Here is an 8,717-nt window from a genome sequence, read left to right on the forward strand (position 1 = left end):
GAGAGACGCAACAAGAATATTGGTCGCAATGGGAAAGATTGCAGGAACTCGAATTAACCATTCAGTAATTTTATTCGTTTCTCGCCTTTTGTCATTGCCTCCTCCTTAAATTTCTTTTACTTACTTTCCAACCCATTGGAACAGCAAAACAGAAGTCAGAAGAGCTAATAGAATGGTGTAATGGTAACATAATTACAAAATAGAAAACGTAGAGATAAAACTGCCACTGTTAGCTCATAAAACGAAAAATAGTCAGTGGCAACGTACAAAGGTATCATGACTGGTAAAAAATTTGACCTGATTGACTGTGCAGTATGGTTTCAACTGTACTTTGTTCCACACAATATATTGGACAGAAACATTTTGCACTAGGCAACTACCGAACCTACGACTATTCACTCGGTAACCATGATTTTATCGGGAGACTATTATTACTGTGGCAACATGACCGTTAATCTACACTGTATAAATATGAATACTGTTGTTACTGTTTCCTAGAGCTTACTTTAGATCGCAGGCCTAGTTTTATTCCAACACATTTTAAAAATATTGTATGCTCTCGTACTTTCGTAATCAAGCATGTAATATGACAGAACGATTTGCAGACGAAACTTTATGCGATAGATCAGACGAAAACATATAGCATGTATAATCATTCAGGCACTTCTATAAATTCTATTTACTAAGGTACCGCGCATATATATTTGAATCCAATGCTTTATTTCACATAACAAAAAAGAGATTGGACGAATTTTCATAGTACCGAGTAGCAGGAACAAGAAGTAGATTTGGAGCTTTAAATGAGCTGTGTATTTTTCTTTGCACTTGCGAACTGATACTGGATCCGTTTTGCCCTGCTAACTATTGGATAGGACCAATTTAACGCTAATTACGAAAACAGGTGTCCAAACTCGTTACCGCAACAACAACTGTAAAATCTGATTTCGCTATTAATAAAGGACAGCATGGAAAAAACTGTGTTTTATGCTCACCACAGCAAATGCTTTCCGACTTATTTACATGAAATCTGTTGAGAGTTTTTTGTTGCTATATATCTGACTCGTTTCATTTGAAGCCACTGATAAGTTTTAGCAACGCATTAGGTGGTTGAGTGCCCTTCTTCCGTAAACACGGGTAAATATGCTGCAGCAGTCAACGTATCACCAGCGGCGCAGTGGGCCCAAAATGGCGGCCACTGGCGAGTTGGCTGTACTTTCTATACACAGAGCTTGAGGTAGACTGCTTAGTGGGCACCATCTGGAGAAGGCCATTCAGCACACGAAGGCGCCTGACGGGTACCTTTCTCTGTGATGGTGGCCTCTCGTGGTACTGCTGTGTACCTCTTACTGTGTACATAGCACATCCCAAAAACCAGTGAAAACGAAACGTGGAGAAGACAGTAGAAGTGGTATAAGTGATACATCACAGGGAAATGATCAGAATGCACATTTGGAAACCTAAAATTTGGATCTCTTGTAAGTAAAAAGGAGTACAAGGTATTTCCTCCACTGTGAAGCACGTTGTGATGATAAAATAGAATAAGTGAAATCGTTGACCGAAGGAGAATTGCTGCTATTTTTAAGGTACGTATGTTCTGAAAGTACAGCAATAGCCTAGTGTGTCCAGAATGAGATTTTCACTCTGCAGCGGAGTGTGCGCTGATATGAAACTTCCTGGCAGATTAAAACTGTGTGCCCGACCGAGACTCGAACTCGGGACCTTTGCCTTTCCCGGGCAAGTGCTCTACCAACTGAGCTACCGAAGCACGACTCACGTCCGGTACTCACAGCTTTACTTCTGCCAGTATCCGTCTCCTACCTTCCAAACTTTACAGAAGCTCTTCTGCGAAACTTGCAGAACTAGCACTCCTGAAAGAAAGGATATTGCGGAGACATGGCTTAGCCACAGCCTGGGGGATGTTTCCAGAATGAGATTTTCACTCTGCAGCGGAGTGTGCGCTGATATGAAACTTCCTGGCAGATTAAAACTGTGTGCCCGACCGAGACTCGAACTCGGGACCTTTGCCTTTCGCGGGCAAGTGCTCTACCAACTGAGCTACCGAAGCACGACTCACGTCCGGTACTCACAGCTTTACTTCTGCCAGTATCCGTCTCCTACCTTCCAAACTTTACAGAAGCTCTTCTGCGAAACTTGCAGAACTAGCACTCCTGAAAGAAAGGATATTGCGGAGACATGGCTTAGCCACAGCCTGGGGGATGTTTCCAGAATGAGATTTTCACTCTGCAGCGGAGTGTGCGCTGATATGAAACTTCCTGGCAGATTAAAACTGTGTGCCCGACCGAGACTCGAACTCGGGACCTTTGCCTTTCGCGGGCAAGTGCTCTACCAACTGAGCTACCGAAGCACGACTCACGTCCGGTACTCACAGCTTTACTTCTGCCAGTATCCGTCTCCTTCCCCCAGGCTGTGGCTAAGCCATGTCTCCGTAATATCCTTTCTTTCAGGAGTGCTAGTTCTGCAAGTTTCGCAGAAGAGCTTCTGTAAAGTTTGGAATGTAGGAGACGGATACTGGCTGAAGTAAAGCTGTGAGTACCGGACGTGAGTCGTGCTTCGGTAGCTCAGTTGGTAGAGCACTTGCCCGCGAAAGGCAAAGGTCGCGAGTTCGAGTCTCGGTCGGGCACACAGTTTTAATCTGCCAGGAAGTTTCATATCAGCGCACACTCCGCTGCAGAGTGAAAATCTCATTCTGGAAACATCCCCCAGGCTGTGGCTAAGCCATGTCTCCGCAATATCCTTTCTTTCAGGAGTGCTAGTTCTGCAAGTTTCGCAGAAGAGCTTCTGTAAAGTTTGGAAGGTAGGAGATGGATACTGGCAGAAGTAAAGCTGTGAGTACCGGACGTGAGTCGTGCTTCGGTAGCTCAGTTGGTAGAGCACTTGCCCGCGAAAGGCAAAGGTCCCGAGTTCGAGTCTCGGTCGGGCACACAGTTTTAATCTGCCAGGAAGTTTCATATCAGCGCACACTCCGCTGCAGAGTGAAAATCTCATTCTGGAAACATCCCCCAGGCTGTGGCTAAGCCATGTCTCCGCAATATCCTTTCTTTCAGGAGTGCTAGTTCTGCAAGTTTCGCAGAAGAGCCTCTGTAAAGTTTGGAAGGTAGGAGACGGATACTGGCAGAAGTAAAGCTGTGAGTACCGGACGTGAGTCGTGCTTCGGTAGCTCAGTTGGTAGAGCACTTGCCCGGGAAAGGCAAAGGTCCCGAGTTCGAGTCTCGGTCGGGCACACAGTTTTAATCTGCCAGGAAGTTTCAGCCTAGTGTGTATTTCGAAATCTTAAACAAGGCTGCGAAACAGCAACTGTGTAAATCTGAAGAGATTGAAAACTCAGCCAACCAGCTGAAATTAAAGTTTTATTAGACCTTGACCATGGTTTCGATACTTGTAAAAATATCTTCTTCAGAATTAGTGGCCCTTTTACATCACATGATGGCGCAACAGACTAGGTGAAGCCGAGCGTCTCTTGTCGTAGATAAAATTGATAAAATAAGAATTAAAGCAAGCCACGATTTCCAAAATTGAGCATCGCTTGCGTTTTGGTACAACAATCATTACGCGTTGAACGTCTGTTGTTTCCCGCCTTGCGGCCACATTCACGTCGGAAGCCATTTCACATGACTCACCTGAATGCAAATGACGGCTCCATTAGTACACTGCCTTTTATACAATGTGTACGCGATACTACGGTCATCGGTGTGTGCACACATCGCTGTCCCAAGACTTTTGTCGCTTCAGTGTATATTCACATCTATTGTACGCATTCACGCTTATTTTGAGAAAACGCTACATCCCGTACGGTTCTAAAGCCTTTTGTATCTTTAGTTCCACGTAATTCAGGTGTGTTCGTACGTTTGCAGATCCATTTGAGAATGAGGTACATCCTAAAGTAGCTAACAGTGCTTAACAACTTATTATTTTATCCGGTCAAAGTCACCCTCACACAAATCGCACGGTGGCTGCTGAAGCTTAGAACATACAGTTATTCGAGACAAGGAAACAGGTGTATTTTATCAAATGCAACGAACGTGATGACGTCATCATCATCATGTGACAAACCTCACCCCCTTCCATCCTCTGCTCCCCCTCTCTGGCAATCAGACTTAATATTATACCCACAATTAAAACGAAACAGCCAAGTTCAGTGTAATACTAAAATGAGGCACCCACTCAGACCGCAGGTGTGAAATTACGCAAGCTTCATTTCAAGTTGCTAAAATGGCGCCAAATTCAAAGGTATGCAGACAAAAAATTACGTAACATTTACAGACGCCACGGTCGAAGAAATTTACCTACACTCCTGGAAATGGAAAAAAGAACACATTGACACCGGTGTGTCAGACCCACCATACTTGCTCCGGACACTGCGAGAGGGCGGTTCAAGAAATGATCACACCACGGCACAGCGGACACACCAGGAACCGCGGTGTTGGCCGTCGAATGGCGCTAGCTGCGCAGCATTTGTGCACCGCCGCCGTCAGTGTCAGCCAGTTTACCGTGGCATACGGAGCTCCATCGCAGTCTTTAACACTGGTAGCATGCCGCGACAGCGTGGACGTGAACCGTATGTGCAGCTGACGGACTTTGAGCGAGGGCGTATAGTGGGCATGCGGGAGGCCGGGTGGACGTACCCCCGAATTGCTCAGCACGTGGGGCGTGAGGTCTCCACAGTACATCAATGTTGTCGCCAGTGGTCGGCGGAAGGTGCACGTGCCCGTCGACCTGGGACCGGACCGCAGCGACGCACGGATGCACGCCAAGACCGTAGGATCCTACGCAGTGCCGTAGGGGACCGCACCGCCACTTCCCAGCATATTAGGAACACTGTTGCTCCTGTGGTATCGGCGAGGACCATTCGCAACCGTCTCCATGAAGCTGGGCTACGGTCCCGCACACCGTTAGGCCGTCTTCCGCTCACGCCCCAACATCGTGCAGCCCGCCTCCAGTGGTGTTGCGACAGGCGTGAATGGAGGGACGAATGGAGACGTGTCGTCTTCAGCGATGAGAGTCGCTTCTGCCTTGGTGCCAATGATGGTCGTATGCGTGTTTGGCGCCGTGCAGGTGAGCGCCACAATCAGGACTGCATACGACAGAGGCACACAGGGCCAACACCCGGCATCATGGTGTGGGGAGCGATCTCCTACACTGGCCGTACACCTCTGGTGATCGTCGAGGGGACACTGAATAGTGCACGGTACATCCAAACCGTCATCGAACTCGTCGTTCTACCATTCCTAGACCGGCAAGGGAACTTGCTGTTCCAAAAGGACATTGCACGTCCGCATGTATCCCTTGCCACCCAACGTGCTCTAGAATGTGTAAGTCAACTACCCTGGCGAGCAAGATCTCCGGATCTGTCCCCCATTGAGCATGTTTGGGACTGGATGAAGCGTCGTCTCACGCAGTCTGCACGTCCAGCACGAACGCTGGTCCAACTGAGGCGCCAGGTGGAAATGGCATGGCAAGCCGTTCCACAGGACTACATCCAGCATCTCTACGATCGTCTCCATGGGAGAATATCAGCCTGCATTGCTGCGAAAGCTGGATATAGACTGTACTAGTGCCGACATTGTGCATGCTCTGTTGCCTGTGTCTATGTGCCTGTGGTTCTGTCAGTGTGATCATGTGATGTATCTGACCTCAGGAATGTGTCAATAAAGTTTCCCCTTCTTGGGGCAATGAATTCACGGTGTTCTTATTTCAATTTCCTTGAGTGTATAAGAGCATCACTTTTGAAACATCTTTGCCTCTGAACTGTGATCATACATACACATTGATTTCTCAAATTACGTATTTTACATAATAACCGAAAATGTGTGGAAAGCTTTTGTTTTATTTCATTCTCTAAACACACACACACACACACACACACACACACACACACACACACACACACACACACACAAGAAGCGCGCGCGCGCACGCATAAGCACACCCATGCGCAAAACACAATAATTCGGATGCTACGTTATCAGCTTGAAATTATGTCCTACCTAGATATGTTTAAAACTATTTCTACCACTTCTGTTTGCGCATATCACATATGTCAAACTTACTGTTCATTCCTTTGACAACTCTGCGACAAATTTTGGAAAGTTATTATAATTACTGAATTATTACGTCTTGCATCATTTCAGTCTATTCCAAAGAACTTTGTGTAGTGAAATGTTTAATCATTTACGATAAAACGTTTTACTGAATCCTCCACACCCTCTCACACTGTAGCCTCAGCAGCGAAGTTTACGACCTTTTGTGCTGTATTCGTTTTCATATTTATTTTTTTTTGGAAGCACAGTAAATAGGATTAACGGAAAAGAAAAATGAGGAATTGAAAATACTATGGGATTAAATTTTATTAATACTATAAATCAAATATTTATTCTACAGTAAACATTCGGAATCTAAGCAATCCAAATCGACGGTCACTTGTTCTTCGGCTCCTTCGTTATCAGCCGAAAAGTATTGCTGCACTGCACCAGAAGTGGCACTTTAATATAAATTTCAGATTTATAGATTCGATACTCTTTTTACCAGTTCATTCGTAATGTGTATATCATACTTCAAAATCATAAGTAGGCAAGACATGACAACACATTTTTCTGAAGATGATTTTAATTTCGTTAATCTGAAGTGCTTTTTCCATATGAATACGTAAGTTTATTAAACATTTTTACTTCAAGATCACTTACTGCAATTGACAGACTTAAAAGTTCGTTAATATCTGAAATTATAAAACATGAGAAAATCAAAGAGCTTTCATTGTATGGGAGGTGTTACCAAAGAGCTTTCAATGTATGTAATGTATTCAAGTGCAAGGCATCAGAAGTGTAACCAGCTTCAAAATTGAAAATTTACGTGTTGCCCTTAGCCAATGTATTCCAAATGTCTCATTGTCTGTATCTTGAAATATAATAAATGGACTCTACGAATTACATTCCTTCACCTGGCTTGGTGTGGGACCCTGCTGAAAGTTACTATGGGGGAACTGCAGCGTGTAACCGCATCAAACAGCTCCACTAAGTTGAAAGATACATTAGCGGCGGTATTGCCCCATACTCTTATAGATATGTCGTTGCCAAGAGGAGATCCATGGCAAATTATGATGAGAAAATTGACAAATCTTAAATTATGTATTGTGGTATGAAAATTCTATACAGATGGACAGTCTTTCAGTATCTACAGCGACTAATTTTCAATTGTTTCTTTCAGAGGTTTTTGACGGGGAATATATCGAGGCGATTCCAAGATAGAGTCCATTCCAGAAAGGGAACTCAGATACCACGACAGGGTTTACGATTGTCATTCTGATTTGCTCTCAGGTCCGGAGAAAACGTACAACCACCTGATAATTAAAAACCAGACAAATAAATATTAAATTTTGACCTTTTATCGTAACAATAACTACTTTATGCATTACAGCACCTGCAAGAACGTAAACTAGTTTTAAAAAATATTTATGAATTTATATAATTTAAGCAAGCTCCGTGGATGAAGCCCTATATGGAGAAACAGCCAAGTTAAATGTAATATTAAAATGAAGCACCCACTCGGAGCGCAGCTTCATTTTAAATTGCTAAAATGGCGCCAAATTCAAAGATATGCAGAAATGTCTCATTGTCTGTATATTAAAACATAACAGCTGGACACCGCGTACTACATTCCTTCACCTGGCTTGGTGTGAGACTCTGCTGATAGTTACTATGGAGGAACTGAGTTTAAAAGAACTTTTTTCAAACTGATGAGTAATAGCATGTTTGCAAAAACCTTGCAAAATATATGACATATGCGCGATATAAGACTAGCAACGTCCTAGAGAGGTAGCTTTGCTGCAGCTGCAGAAATTGACAAATCAAATTTTCAAAAAACTGTAGGTTGGTCATGAAGTCCCATGCTCTCAGAAGCATAGGGGAAAGATGCGGTAGACCCGCACCGCCGTACTAGGCAAGTTCCTAGTGGAGTTGGTTTGCCGTTGCCTTCCTCCGACCGTAATGGGGATGAATGATGATGAAGATGACGACACTACAACACCCAGTCAATTCGAGACAGGTAAAAATACCTGACCCCGCCGGGAATCGAAATTGGGACCCCGTGCTCGGGAAGCGAGAACGCTACCGCGTTTAGTCGCCATTGAACTTAATGTAGTCTTTGCCAAATCTATCGCGGTAGGTAGCCATTTTGGATATTTCGAAAACACTTGTTTTCAGCTTTCGTTATGGTTGCACACTAAACAAGTTGTCCTTAAATTATGTGTAATTATGCTACAGACATCGACAGCTCAAGCTATCATATTACACATCTACGAGGATATCAAAAGCGTTGTGTATAAAAGGTTTGGTATTTCGGGATTCCCTGCTGGCAACAGGTACGTTATTCTGCTGGTGAATAAAGAAGTGGTTGCTGTAACTGAAGATGAAAATAATGGTGAACTGTTAGAGAATTTGTTGTTCTACGAGCAGGAATGTATGCTCTCGAAACTGTGACTGAATGTTTAATTCGCAGAGATAAATGTATAAAACATTTATCTGTCAATATGTCAACCTTGATGATTGAAGACGACATCTGATGGATTTGGGAGAAAATCTGTTGTAATTCACTCAAAGCAACATGTTGTTTCAACTATTAAGAAACACATACTGGGTTTATGTACTTAGTGACAATAAAGGTCATACTGCTCAGGATAGGGTAAAGCATGAGACCATTACCAA

General features: G+C 43.9%; 2 non-coding genes across 2 annotated transcripts; one reads left to right on the plus strand and one right to left on the minus strand.

The window, feature by feature from the left end:
* Positions 1 to 1,691: 1,691 nt before the first annotated feature.
* Trnas-gga (transfer RNA serine (anticodon GGA)) lies at positions 1,692 to 1,766 on the minus strand. Its single transcript has one exon. It is a non-coding gene; the product is annotated as a tRNA-Ser (tRNA).
* Positions 1,767 to 3,167: 1,401 nt separating this feature from the next.
* Positions 3,168 to 3,242, plus strand: Trnas-gga (transfer RNA serine (anticodon GGA)). The gene has a single exon. It is a non-coding gene; the product is annotated as a tRNA-Ser (tRNA).
* The last annotated feature ends 5,475 nt before the right edge of the window (positions 3,243 to 8,717 follow it).

This window comes from Schistocerca gregaria, chromosome 1 (genome assembly GCF_023897955.1).
Source record: "Schistocerca gregaria isolate iqSchGreg1 chromosome 1, iqSchGreg1.2, whole genome shotgun sequence".
NCBI lineage: Eukaryota > Metazoa > Arthropoda > Insecta > Orthoptera > Acrididae > Schistocerca > Schistocerca gregaria.